At 44.0% G+C, this 13,628-nt stretch overlaps 1 protein-coding gene across 8 annotated transcripts in view; it reads right to left on the minus strand.

Annotated features, from left to right (window-relative positions):
• The window catches only part of LOC126359421 (leukocyte tyrosine kinase receptor), an 815,186-nt gene that overhangs the window by 499,410 nt on the left and 302,148 nt on the right, over positions 1-13,628 (minus strand). The gene's annotated exons all lie outside the window — the stretch shown is intronic.

Below are 13,628 nucleotides of genomic sequence, written 5' to 3' on the forward strand. Positions count from 1 at the left end.
AAACGACTATGTTTACGTCTACATTATCACCCCAAAAACCACTTGACGATGTGTGGTAGAGGGTAATTCTGTTGTCACTAACTTAACCCTCTCTTCCACGTTCCATTTGCGAATGGTGCGTGGGAAGATTGACTGTCAGTAAGTATGTGTATTAGCTCTAATTTGTTCGATTCTTCCCAGAATGTACTTGTAACACCGAAAATCCACGATGCATGGCAGCTGCTACCGACGTATAAATTTTTTTAAAAGTTGTATGTAAATATTTGTAATTTAAATGCTTTCGTTTTATAAGTTAGGACATTGATTCACTGTATATGTACATTTAGGTGAAAGTCTGTTGACCTTTGATTGTATTTATCTGTGTTTTACGATGAAACTTACAAGCTCTGGGAAAAAGCCAAAGGTATTGTTATTTGCATCGACTAGCAACGATAATAGCAGTGCTTGTACGTTGTAAAATTTTTGGGTAGGGGCTTGTTGCGCAGAGCGGTGTGGTGTGAACGCTCTCGCAGCAGAGAGTACCATTTCGGCGGCATCATGTACGCGCGCCGGCCAGATGACTAGTAGCAGGAGGAAGGACAGTGGACGGGCGGAAGAGGCTGTATTAATTGCAATTGCCCGTTCCTGTAATTAGCCGTGGCCCCACAAGATGCTACTGACTTCAACAACAGCAGTTCCAGCAACACAGATTCGTCGTCGGCTCCGAGTTTCGTCGCACGCACAGCACTGAAGTAAAACTGTTCATTGGTAGAAAGCATTAACGGCGAACCCAGCAGCACAACTGAATGTGGTTTGATTAATGAACTTTATTTAAATAAAATCAGTTAAATTCAGGGCGACTGTGTCCTCATTGTCCCCAGCCATTGTTACCAAGCGTCGTCCTTGTTCCCTTTTTTCCTTATATGTAACTGAAGTTTGAGAATCTATCTCTGGGAAAAATCCAAATCTATAGAAAATGCACAAATTAAGAGTGCAGAAGTTTTATTTATTTTACATTAACTTGGAGCATATGGCGATTTAGTTTGGTACGTATTCTATTATTTATTTCTGTTCAAGTCAGTAACAAGGCTCCGTTGTTCAGACAATAATATGAAATCCAATTTGAAAATTAAGTAGTTGCAAAGTAAAAAGTGGTTGCCTTTCTCTAAATTTCTTTGATGACTTTATGTTGAGGTCTCTGAGAGTCATTGTTCACGTAACGAAGTTCAATACTGACGTACAGTTTAAGTGGATATTTTAAAATCATTACTCAATTGCCTTTTTCAAAATTTGGCTGGCTCTGAGCACTATGGGACTTAACATCTATGGTCATCAGTCCCCTAGAACATATAACTACTTAAACCCAACTAACGTAAGGACACCACACAACACCCAGTCATCACAAGGCAGAGAAAATCCCTGAACCCGCAGGGGTTTTCAAAATGTAATGACAAACTTAACGCAAAAGTGGCTTCTCAGTTTTCTTTATCATTACATACTCACTGAAAATTAGTGTCAAAAAAAGTGACAACCATCAGTTGCCACGTCTGTATTTAATAATAAATGTGTTTCTTTCCCATCATCTTGTACAGGATTTTGGATGTAAATCGCCCTAGTGAACTGGCGACCGTAATTATTTCCTTGTAGTTCATTAGTGTAACTTTTGGGTTAATGATCAGTGGTACCCCATTTCTGTCCAGTGTTGTTCGTGAGTGAATGCACAAAATAACTTTCATTTTTCCAAATTGTAGCCCTGTTCGGTTTAATTACTTCTTTATTTTTAGTAGACTTTTCTATCAGAAAGATCGGTTATACACTTTCCCCCTACTTATCGGTATTACTTCTTCGCGAAAGGTGGCCATATCCAATTAGAAAAATTCCATTAGGTATACACGCGATCCAAGGTCATATTTTATATCGCAAGCAGACTAGGCCGATTAGTAAGGGGGAGGTTACATACTCTCTCGAAATTTCGATAGTAAACATCTCCACGATGTGCAACGCCTCTCTTGTAGCGTATGCCACTGGATCTTGTTGAGCATCGCTGTAACGCTGTTGCGCGGACTAAACCATCCAGTGACAAATCATATTGTCTTCGTTGGATCGTCTCAATCTCTTCTATCAGTCCTATATGTAGATTCCCAATATAACACCAGTAAATTTCTTTTTATGGAGATATCTAAAGAGTCATGTTTATGTCACGAAATCAACAGCCCCAGATGACTTAAAATAGTACACTGAGGAAGCTTTTCACTACGTGATACTAGTAACTTTACATCTGACATCATGTTGGATTGTTGCTAATTTTGTATAGACGTATAGTTTTGCTTGATCAATCATGTTTTCTGCTTCTAGGAGGGATACACTCAATGTGTTCAGTATGATACTTTGGAAAGCAGTAGCTCTGCCGCTACTGTTGGAGGAAAGCAAGGAATGGTAAGAGCATTACAGTTCGGCTAGCTAAATAGCCTTTCTTCGTCAGTCTTTCGTCTAGTTTCATGTGGCCGCAACTAATTCCTTTCCTGCACCAACCTCTTCATATCAGAGTAGCACTTGCAGCCTGTCCTCAGTTACTTGTAGGGTGTATCCCACTCCCTGTCTCGCCGTGCAGTTTTTACCCTCTGTAGCTCTCTCTTAATACCTTGGAAGTTATTTCCAGATGTCCTAACACACGTCCTGCCATCATCTGGTCCTTTCTTCTTATCGGAGTTCTCCATGTGCTCTTTCTCATGCCGTTTCTGTAGAGACCCATCGCATTTCTGGTCTTTTCCGTCTACTTAATAATTTCCAGCATCCTTCTGTAGTGCCACATCTCAAACGCCTCGATTTATTGCTCCAGATGTACAGTTTCAGAAATGTATTCCTCAAATTAATGCCGATATTTGATGCTAGCAGACTTCTCTTGGCCAGGAATGTCCTCTTTTCCTGTCCTAATCTGCTTTTTAAGTCTTTACTGCCTCGTAAATCGCATGTTATTTTGTCTTCAAGATACCAGTATTCTTTAAATTCGTCTACTTCGTGGTCCGGCTGGTCCCGGCGGAGGTTCGAGTCTTCCCTCGGGCATGGGTGTGTGTGTGTTAGTCCTTAGGATAATTTAGGTTAAGTAGTGTGTAAGGTTAGGGGATGATGACCTTAGCAGTTAAGTCCCATAAGATTTCACATACATTTGAACATTTTTGAACTTCGTGGTCACCAATTTCGATGTCATGCCTTCCCCTAATGCTATTTATACTACTCCTCATTTCTTTCGCCTTTCTACGGTTTACTCTCAACCTATATTTTATGCATATTAGACTGTACATTTCATTCAACGGGTTCTGCAAATCTTGTTCACTTCCACTGGGGATAGCAATATCTTCAGCAAATATTATAATGGTGTGGCACAGGGAATGTTGTGAGTGGTAAGTGGATAGGGGTGTTTTCGCACAATTTCTTTAGCAATTGTAATTCAGATTATTAATATGTATGAACAATCCAGAGTCCGTAGCTCGTGGTCGTGCGGTAGCGTTCTCGCTTCCCGTGCCCGGGTTCCCAGGTTCGATTTCCGGCGAGGGCAGGCATTTTCTCTGCCTCGTGATGACTGGGTGTTGTGTGATGTCCTTAGGTTAGTTAGGTTTAAGTAGCTCTAAGTTATAGGGGACTGATGACCATATCTGTTAAGTCCCATAGTGCTCAGAGCCATTTGAACAATTTTTTTGAACAATGCAGAGCACTTACAGAATAAAGAAAGACCAAAGAACTCTGCACTCAGAATAACAAAATCCGACTTATGAACCAATACAATTTTCGTAATTTGCCCCAACAGAATCATACAGCTTTACAATAAGGGAATACAAATTAATATACAATTTATTAACACATTAGTACCTAAATTACAACAGACAGAATATCAGTCTACAAGACTATCTAAATTCATTCAGGCTACAACACAAAGTCATGAGTTAAGATACACAGATCACACAACACGTAGTGAAAGAAAGGAGACACTCAAAAACAGATCTCACCTCAAAATTCAATTCCAAATATGCCCAACGAAAGCCAACACTCTACTTAATACTAAACAGAAAAACAAGAGACAGCGTTCACAATGGACCCAACAGCGCTCACAATATCAGAATGGTAAAGCAATGAAATCCAGAAGCAATGACAATTTAATTTTCACTAGGCACACTTCCTTCAGTGAATACGTTTGCCCCATCATCAGCCTCCTTGCGTTACACCGCATAATTAAAAAGCAACTCAAGTAGGCCAAACCTGCCTCACTCGTATGCACTACAGCCAGAATTACCACAACAAACACACACTCTTCTGAGTCTTACCCGAGCAACCGGCTCTTCACTCCTGGATGCGCTACATTTGTTTGGATTCACGAAGCCTAGCACTGTCCGCTGCTCCAGCCAGAACGTTGCCCGTGTTGACAGCAGACGCCTGCCAATCTCGGCCAGTCGTCCACCAGGCTGCCTCGCTGCCCAGCACACGTTTCCTGCTTCGTCTCTCCAGGAGAGGTTCGTCGCCCCCTCCCCCCACAAGCTCCCCAGAAGAGTTCCGTTCGCCAGCCTATTCCTCTCTCAGCCACCGTTCCACCGCGGCTGCCTGCAGCCGACTGGCGGTGGTGTTCCGAGCACTTGCTGTGCTCCACTCGCGATCTCACACGTTTTACGTCGCTTAATCAATTTGAACACTCACCGCCAGCGGCAGGAAAGACGAATGCACCACAATTCACGACACAATTGATATCCCTTCACTCTTGATTTTAATACCCCTGTTGATCCTTTTTTTATTTCGACCATTGCTTCTTCAATGCGCTATTGGCTCAGGATAGAAAGGGATAGAAATTAGTAAATTTTTATTGAAACGCATTCACATGACCACAGGAAAACTGAAGGCAGTCCCGAGACAGAGGCAGAATCAGGAAGCAAGCCACTATGTCGCAGGTGCGTCAGGTCCTCGACACATTACGAGGATTCACATTCAGCAGAAAGGGGACTACAACAGGAAACCAAACGAAATGAGACAAGCATATTCATTAGCTTGTAAGACGTCTTGCAAGAAACTCTCTTTCACAAGAGTACATAGTGAGGAACTGCCACAGCAGTTAACAATCTGTTAAACGAATATAGCAGAATAAGAGTGATTTCAGGTGTGCCGCAGAGGAGTGTCGTAGGACCGTTGCTATTCACAATATATATAAATGACCTTGTGGATAACATCGGAAGTTCACTGAGGCTATTTGCGGATGATGCTGTAGTATGTCGAGAGGTTGTAACAATGGAAAATTGCACTGAAATGCAGGAGGATCTGCAGTGAATTGACGCATGGTGCAGGGAATGGCAATTGAATCTCAATGTAGACAAGTGTAATGTGCTGCGAATACATAGAAAGAAAGATCCTTTATCATTTAGCTACAATATAGCAGGTCAGCAACTGGAAGCAATTAATTCTACAAATTTTCTGGGACTACGCATTAGGAGTGATTTAAAATGGAATGGCCATATAAAATTAATCGTCCGTAAAGCGGATGCCAGACTGAGATTCATTGGAAGAATCCTAAGGAAATGCAATCCGAAAACAAAGGAAGTAGGTTACAAAAGGCTCTGAGCACTATGGGACTTAACATCTATATGTCCCCTAGAACTACTTAAACCTAACTAACCTAAGGACAGCAGACAACACCCAGTCATCACGAGGCAGAGAGAAGAGAGAGAGAAGATCCAACGGAGAGCAGCGCGCTTAGTTACAGGATCATTTAATAATCGCGAAAGTGCTACGGAGATGATAGATAAAGTCCAGTGGAAGATTCTGCAAGAGAGACGCTCATTAGCTCGGTACGGGCTTTTATTGAAGTTTCGAGAACATACCTTCACCGACGAGTCAAGAAGTATATTGCTCCCTCCTACGTATATCTCGAGAAGAGACCATGAGAATAAAATCAGAGAGATTAGAGCCCACACAGAGGCATACCGACAATATTTGTTTCCACGAACAATACGAGACTGGAATAGAAGGGAGAACTGATAGAGGTACTCAGGGTACCCTCCGCCACACACCGTCAGGTGACTTGCGATGTATGGATGTAGATGTGGATGTAGAAGGACACATGCTCGCATTACGAACTGAGTCGTGCATCATAGCCTCACACCAGCTCCCTCTGTATATCCCAGATCTCCAATTCTCTTCAGGAGTTAATCATTGGTATCAAAGGTATTCAACGTAATAGCACTCGATTCCATAATTATGATATTTAATCAATCTGTGTCCTAGATGCCCCAGCACAGTCTATGAACTAGCCAAAGATGTACTTGAAATCATGGCAGTCACCTGATGAACTTCATGCTGCTCGCCGCGTATCACCTACTGATGGAGGAATTGACTACACATCACAGGGTGCTGAACTTCAACACAGAAGTCAGCAACAGAGTTTCTTGGAGTCCACATTCCAGTTCAACATTCAGACTCCTCCAGGTGCTGAAACCTACCCGATCGACTGTCGACACCATGTACATCGCAGATGGTTCGTCAAGGGTCATTGCAGAAACCGGAGTCGGACCGTGGACACACCAGCAGCCAGCCCAAGATCACGTCGTATTGGGCAATGGCGACACCCGCTAGCTGGAAATCAGCCGTAGCACAGCCGTAGCTAAACCTCTCCTTCACGTGTATCTGCGGAGCTGGACAGACGTCAACGGAATGAGTGACAACTTAGGTTGGCACAGAAGATCGACGACTTGTAAATTTTGAGAATAAATGAATAAACTCTGATAATATTTTACTAGTGTTGATGATGTTTCGTAGGTCCCCAATAGTTATCCTGACTTCACAGAGAGATATCCCCATTCGGATCTTTGTAGATGAATAGACTGAAATGTACTTCGTTCTTGATCCTCTGTCCTTATTTTTTCCCCACGGTTCTTGTAGGTATCGTATATTGCACCTCTTTTTCAAAAGCTTACTCCTTTTTTTTTCTCAGAATTTCGAATGTCTTGCACCACCTTAAACTATGGAACGCTTTGTTTAGGTAGACAAATCCTGTGAATGTGTCTTGCTTCAATTATCAATCGCAACTTCAGAACTACCTTTTTCATGCTTTTACCTTTCCGAAAGTCAAAATGATCGTCATCTAAAGCTCCTTGATCTTGTTCTCCATTCTTCTCTATATTATTCTGTCAACGACTTTGATGGATGAGCTGTTGGGCTGACTGTGCGATGGTTCTCGCATATATTTATCCTTGCTAGCTTCAGAATTGTGTGGATGATTTTCTCCAAAAGTCTGATGATATTTCTTCAGTCATATAGACTCTGCACACGAGCTGGTATAGTCGTTGGCACCTCCCCCAATAACTTCATTAACTCCACCTTGTTTGATTGCAAGTCTCCTAAAGCTTGGTTTGACTCTAATAACGGATCCTCTATGCTTTCCGTATGGTTCTGATTTCTATAGCCAACTTATCATGTTGAAAAGAAGTAAAATTGCAGTCTTCTGAATGGCAGGATGGTCCTTGCGGAAAACTGCCACACAAGCTGGACGTGCTCCCTCAGGTTTTGCAGCGACACTGGTATCAGTTATCACGTCAGCATTCTCATACCCGTAGACGAGGTTCTGGACGTCCACGCAGCACAGACGCCCGCCAGGATCGTCGTGTTGTAAGGGCAGCAGTGGTAGATCGTACAGCTACCACAGCGCAGGTAAGAGAACTTTTGAGCCCCGACGTGTCAGCACTAACTCCTGTGAACCGGTTGTTAGCAGTGGGACTACGGGCACGCAAACCTCTAGCCCGGCTTTTACTAACGCCACAGCAACGACGTGTACGGTTCGAACGGTGCCGTCAGAGGGCCACTTGGAAGATGGAATGGCGTGGCGTGGCGTGGTCTTCAGCGATGACAGCAGGTTCTGCCTGCACGAAGATATGTTCGTTTGCGCTTACGACGTAGACCTGGCGAGCACTATCTCGCAGAGTGCATTCTTCCGAAACACATTGGTCCCATCCCAGCCTTTATAGTCTGGGGTGCTATAAGCTACCACTCTCATTTACATTTGGTGTTTCTGGAGGGGACGCTAACCAGCACTCGGTACGTGCAGAATGTTGTTAGAGCTGTTCTTTTGTCGTTCTTGCAACAGGTAGGTGATGTGTCGTTGCAGACGTGAAGAAATGCAGCAGTATTCGCCATCTGTGCCATCAGCTTGATGCTAGAGTCAGCACCTGCACTGCTGCCCGTGGAGGCTACACCACTTAAACTACTTAAACCTAACTAACTTAAGGACATCACACACATCAATGCCCGAGGCAGGATTCGAACCTGCGACCGTAGTGCACGCGCGGTTCCAGACTGGAGCGCCCAGAACCGCTCGGACACCCCGGCCAGCACCACGTACTTACGTGGGTGTTACATGGTACCTCAGAACCTCGTGTGCTATTGATCTGCAAATTTATTCCACATGCACTGTTGCAACATTGAACCTTGAGTGAATTGCAAAACCTCTCTGATTTTTCCCCGGCAGTGTATATTAAATACTACATTTTTCTCTTTCTTATGAATTTGTTATTGCACGATCTTAACTGGGCAGGGTTTGATAAACAACGTTTTCGGTCTTGCCTCCTTTTGCCAGGACGTAAAGATTTTTTGGGTTGGATACATGTAAGCAAGCCACATAGTTTCCCATGAGAAAAACGCGAATTTTGTAAAGTCACACCGGCAACTTGCAGTGTTTGTCGTTGGTCTTCGTTTTTAGTTATCCCAAAAGTAATTTTTAGTGGGTATTGCGATTTTTTAAACTGGGAAGGCAAGATGTCTCTCTCTTTGTCCTACAACATTTAAATGATGCACCCGTTGTGAGTCTTCAAGCGTCTCAGAAGTGATAAGAGATACTTGACGCTCAACGTCTAAAATGCGACGGGCTTTCGGGTGTTCTAAAGTCTCTAGCTCTTAAGGCCGTATGACGTTGCGGAGAATGTGACATTGCACCAAGGTTTGTTGGTTTCGATTAACTTTCGTAGCTCTAGCTCTCTTAGAACTAAATCAGATTTATGTTTGCGAGTCATTTCCTAAAATAAATGCTATTAACTGTATACTTAATGTATTAAGTTCTATAAGTACAAGTCCAGTTACGGGTCGCTCTCGTGTTCTTTTTGTGTGGCTGTCTCACCGTGCCGCGTCCAGTATCTAAATTTCACATAGAAAACCAAGACACCGTAACCACACTTTAACTTCAGTAATGTGATTCTTAAGGCTTTTCCGACATAAAGTTCTAAATACAGTTCTTGGGCTTATCGTCGGATTTTTATTGTTACTCCTCAATATTTCGTCGTAAAATCTGTCCAGCTTCGCCGCTGGTGTAGAAATTTTTTTTATACATCACAAACTCGCGCAATAGTAAACATTTCAAATGCACTGTCGAGGAATAATCTATAACACTTCCAGCCGGTGATCTGGTACGAAAAAACGTGTTCCATTTCCTACTTCACCCGCTTAGGGGTCGTTTTTTGTACTTTCTGAAGTGGCTTTCGTTCTTCCTAGGAGTTCAAGCTATCTCCATACCAAATTTCATCAAAATCGGTTCTGTGGTTTAATCACGGAAACATAGCAATTATAATACACTGAATTGAAAAAAACTCATGGGATAGCAACATGCACGTGTACTGATGGCGGTAATATTGCGTATACACGGTATAAAAGGGCAGTGCATTGGCGGAGCTGTGATCTGTACTCATGTGATTCACGAATAACGGTTTCGGACGCGATGATGGTAGCACGACGGGAACTGACAGACTTTGAACGCAAAATGGTGGTTGGAGCTAGGCGCATGAGTCGTTCCATTTCGATAATCGTCAGGGAATTCAATATTCCGAGATCCACAGTCTCAAGAATGTGCTGATACTCCTAAATTTCAGGTATTACCTTTCACCACGGACAAAGCAATGGCCGACGGCCTTCAATTAACGACCGAGAGCAGCAGAGTTTGCGTAGAACTGTCAGTACTAACAGACGAGCAACACGCATGAAGTAACCGCAGAAGTCAATGTGGAGCATACAACTAACGTATCAGTTAGGACAGTGCGGTGAAATTTAGCATTGATGGGCTACTGCGGCAAGCGAACGACGCAAGTGCCTTTGCTAACAGCACGACATGGTCTGCAACGGGTCTCATGGGCTCGTGACCATGTCGGTTCGACACTAGACGACTGGAAAACCGTGGCCTGGTCATATGAGTCCCCATTTCAGTTGGTAAGAGTTGATGCCTGCAGTTCGAATCTGGTGCAGACCCCACAAAGCTATTGGACCCAGATGGTCACCAAGGCACTGTGCAAGCTGGTGGTGGCTACATAGTGGTGTGGGTTGTATTGACATAGAGTGGACTGGATCGCTCTGATTCAACTGAACCGACCATTGGCTGTAAATGGTTATGTTCGGCTACTTGGAGACCATTTGCAGCCATTCATGGACTTCATGTCCCCCAGCAACGATGGCATTTTTATGGAAGGCAATACGTTATGTCATGTCATTGTGCCACCATTGTTAGCGACTGGTTTGATGAACATTCTGGACAATTCGAGCGAATGATTTGGCTACCCAAGTCGCCTGACATGAATCCCATCGAAGATTTATGGGACATAATCGAGATGTCAGTTGGTGCACAAAATCCTGCACCGGTAACAGTCTCGCAGTTGTGGGCGGTTATAGAGAGATAGCATGGCTTAATACATCTGCACGGGACTTCCAACAAATTGTTGAATCCATGCCACGTCGAGTTGTTGCTCTATGCCGGACAAAAGGAGGTCCAACAAGATATTAGGAGGTATCCCATGTTTTTTCCATCTCAGTGTATGTAAACCTGCCTATATTTGTTGAAGTCTGGTTTCACACTTTTAAACTTATATGTCTTAAGAGGAGATGAGAGGTAATTCAGATGAAAACGAGGCAAGCGATTATGTGAGAGACAGTAGCTGGTAAACGCTTCGAGAAAAAGACGACATTTGTAGCGGAGGGTGGGCGCTACGATAACGCTTGTCATCTGGCGCAAAGTGGGCCGCGGCCCAGGGCAGAGCGCCAGCAGTCGGCCGGTGGCCCCAGTTCCTCAAACTCTGCTCTAAATACACGACATGTGTGCCGGCTGCGTTCGAACATGGCCTTCACAACGTCGTCCGACGACACTACTTAGTACAAATAACAATAACACTGATACTGCAGCGCTCTCGAAGAATATGAAGCGACTATTAACAAATATCACAAATTGTGCCGAATTTTTCTTGATGCAATTTAGTAGTGCATAAAGGGAACGAGAAAGAAAGTTTCTGTTGCGGCGTACAATCAAACGCCGGCACGCCAATCGGAAACGATAGAGCTGAGAGGGCTGTCACAACACGTCAGTCAATTGCACGCTGACCGACCCCTCTCCAGGACGACAATGCGAAAGTGGCGGCGTCAATGCGAAGAGAACATAAGCGCCGCGCCGGCCGCAGTGACCGAGCGGTTCTAGGCGCTTCAGTCCGGAACCGCGCGACCGCTACGGTCGCAGGTTCGAATCTTGCCTCGGTCATGGATGTGTGTGATGTCCTTAGTTAGGTTTAAACAGTTCTAAGTTCTAGGGGACCCATAGTGCTCAGAGCCATTTGAACTATAAGCGCCGCGCCCGACTGGTCACGGCCCAATCGAAGACAAAGTTTCACGGCTAGCGACCTGAATAGAAGCGTCAACTGTATTACTTCGCTTGTATTAGGATTGTTTATACTGAAGAGCCTTGCTTATTTTGCTTGTCACCTTTCGCTTGTGACACTTCTGTGTAAAACAAAGTTAAATATTGTAATTGCTCATTTAGTAATAAAACTCATTAACACTATTTGTTTTAATGTTGTCTAGCGAACCGCCGGCAGGAGTGGCCGAGCGGTTCTAGGCGCTACAGTCTGGAGCCGCGCGACCACTACTGTCGCAGGTGCGCATCTTGCCTTGGGCATGGATGTGTGTGATGTCCTGAGGTTAGTTAGGTTTAAGCAGTTCTAAGTTCCAGGGGACTGATGACCTCAGATGTTAAGTCCCATATTGCTCAGAGCCATTTTTTGTCTAGCGAACCGAGAAAGCAGGTTGCGCAGACACACCATATTTGACGGCAAGGCAGTATTTAACAATTTCGGCAAGGATATATATTGCTCAAGATCGAGCCAGGTATTTAAGTGGTTTTTATTTGAGTGTGTAAGAAGCACCATAGAACGTATACTCGAATAAATTTTTTTGGAAAGGTTTTATGGGACCAAACTGCTGAAGTCATCGGTCCCTAAGCTTACACACTACGTAATATAACTTAAACTAACTTATGCTAAGGACGACACACACACCCATGCCCGAGGGAGGACTCGAACCTCCGACGGGGGAAATACTCGAATACAACAAATAATTTACATAAAATGAAACTATAAGGACACTGTAAAGAAAGTAGAAACGTATTACATACGTGATACATAGACGTAATGAAACATATGTGTATACAGGGGTCTCATTTATCTTGATCACCAGAAATAGCTTTATGTCCGGAAGCAAAATCAAAAATGTATCAAGCAAATGTTGTTTAGCTGTGATAAGGGCATTAATCGGGGTGACTGCATTTATTGAAACTTTATTCGTTGCGAAGATATGAGCAGCAGGACGGCTTTTTTGAATAGCACCCAACAATTCCCTTCATTCGGTAATCGATTTCCTCTCAACACCTGTTCAAAATGTAATCACAATGAACCATTCACGTATAGATGACGTTATTAACAATGTAACATGAAACTGAATCTGACTTTCCACTATTAGCGCATACTGCAGGTAGCGGGGCAACATTGTCTTCAGTGATCGAGTCCCGCTTCTAACTGTGCCCCGATCATCAGCGAAGACGTGTCTGGAGACGCCTCGGTCAGAAGTAGGATATGATCTGACTCGGTCCAACGACCAGGAATGATGGTCTGGGGTGCCATTTCTTTTCATAGTGGGAACCCTTTGGCTGTAATCCGCGGCATCTTTGTGGTACAGCGGTATGTCGACAGTGTACTGCCATCCGTTTTGTTGTTTCCTATGGCAAGCCGTCTTGGGTTTACTTTTCAGGCAGATAATGTCTGTCTGCACTTGTCTAGAGTTCCTACTGCATGTCTTCGTGCTAGCCAGACCCTGCCTTGGCCAACAAGTACGCCGAATCTCTCCCAGTTGAGAAAGTTTGAAACACTATGGGCAGTACACTCCAGCCAGGTCTGAATTATGACGATCTAACGCGCCATTTGGATAGAATTTGACATGAGGTCCCTCAGCAGGACTTCTGACAACCCTGTCACTCAATGGCAAGCCGAATGACTGCTTGCGCAAGGGCCAGAGGTGGGCCACTTGCTCAGTTTGTGGTGCTCTTTCTCTTGAATAAATCATTCAGTGTTACTGAATGTGTAATCATTTGTTTGTCTGTACATCTACATACATGTACCAATTTCCGTCCATTCGGATAATACCTTCATGGTGCGACTTTTATTTTTTTCCTTACAGTGTACGCCAGCGGCCTTGCCGCAATGGTACCACCGGTTCCCGTCAGAGCTGCCGGGCTGGGTCAGCAATTGGATGGGTGACCATCCGGTCTATTGGCAAGCGGGATGCACTCAGGCCTTGTTAGGCTAAGTGAGGAGCTACTTGATTGA

This window comes from Schistocerca gregaria, chromosome 1 (genome assembly GCF_023897955.1).
Source record: "Schistocerca gregaria isolate iqSchGreg1 chromosome 1, iqSchGreg1.2, whole genome shotgun sequence".
NCBI lineage: Eukaryota > Metazoa > Arthropoda > Insecta > Orthoptera > Acrididae > Schistocerca > Schistocerca gregaria.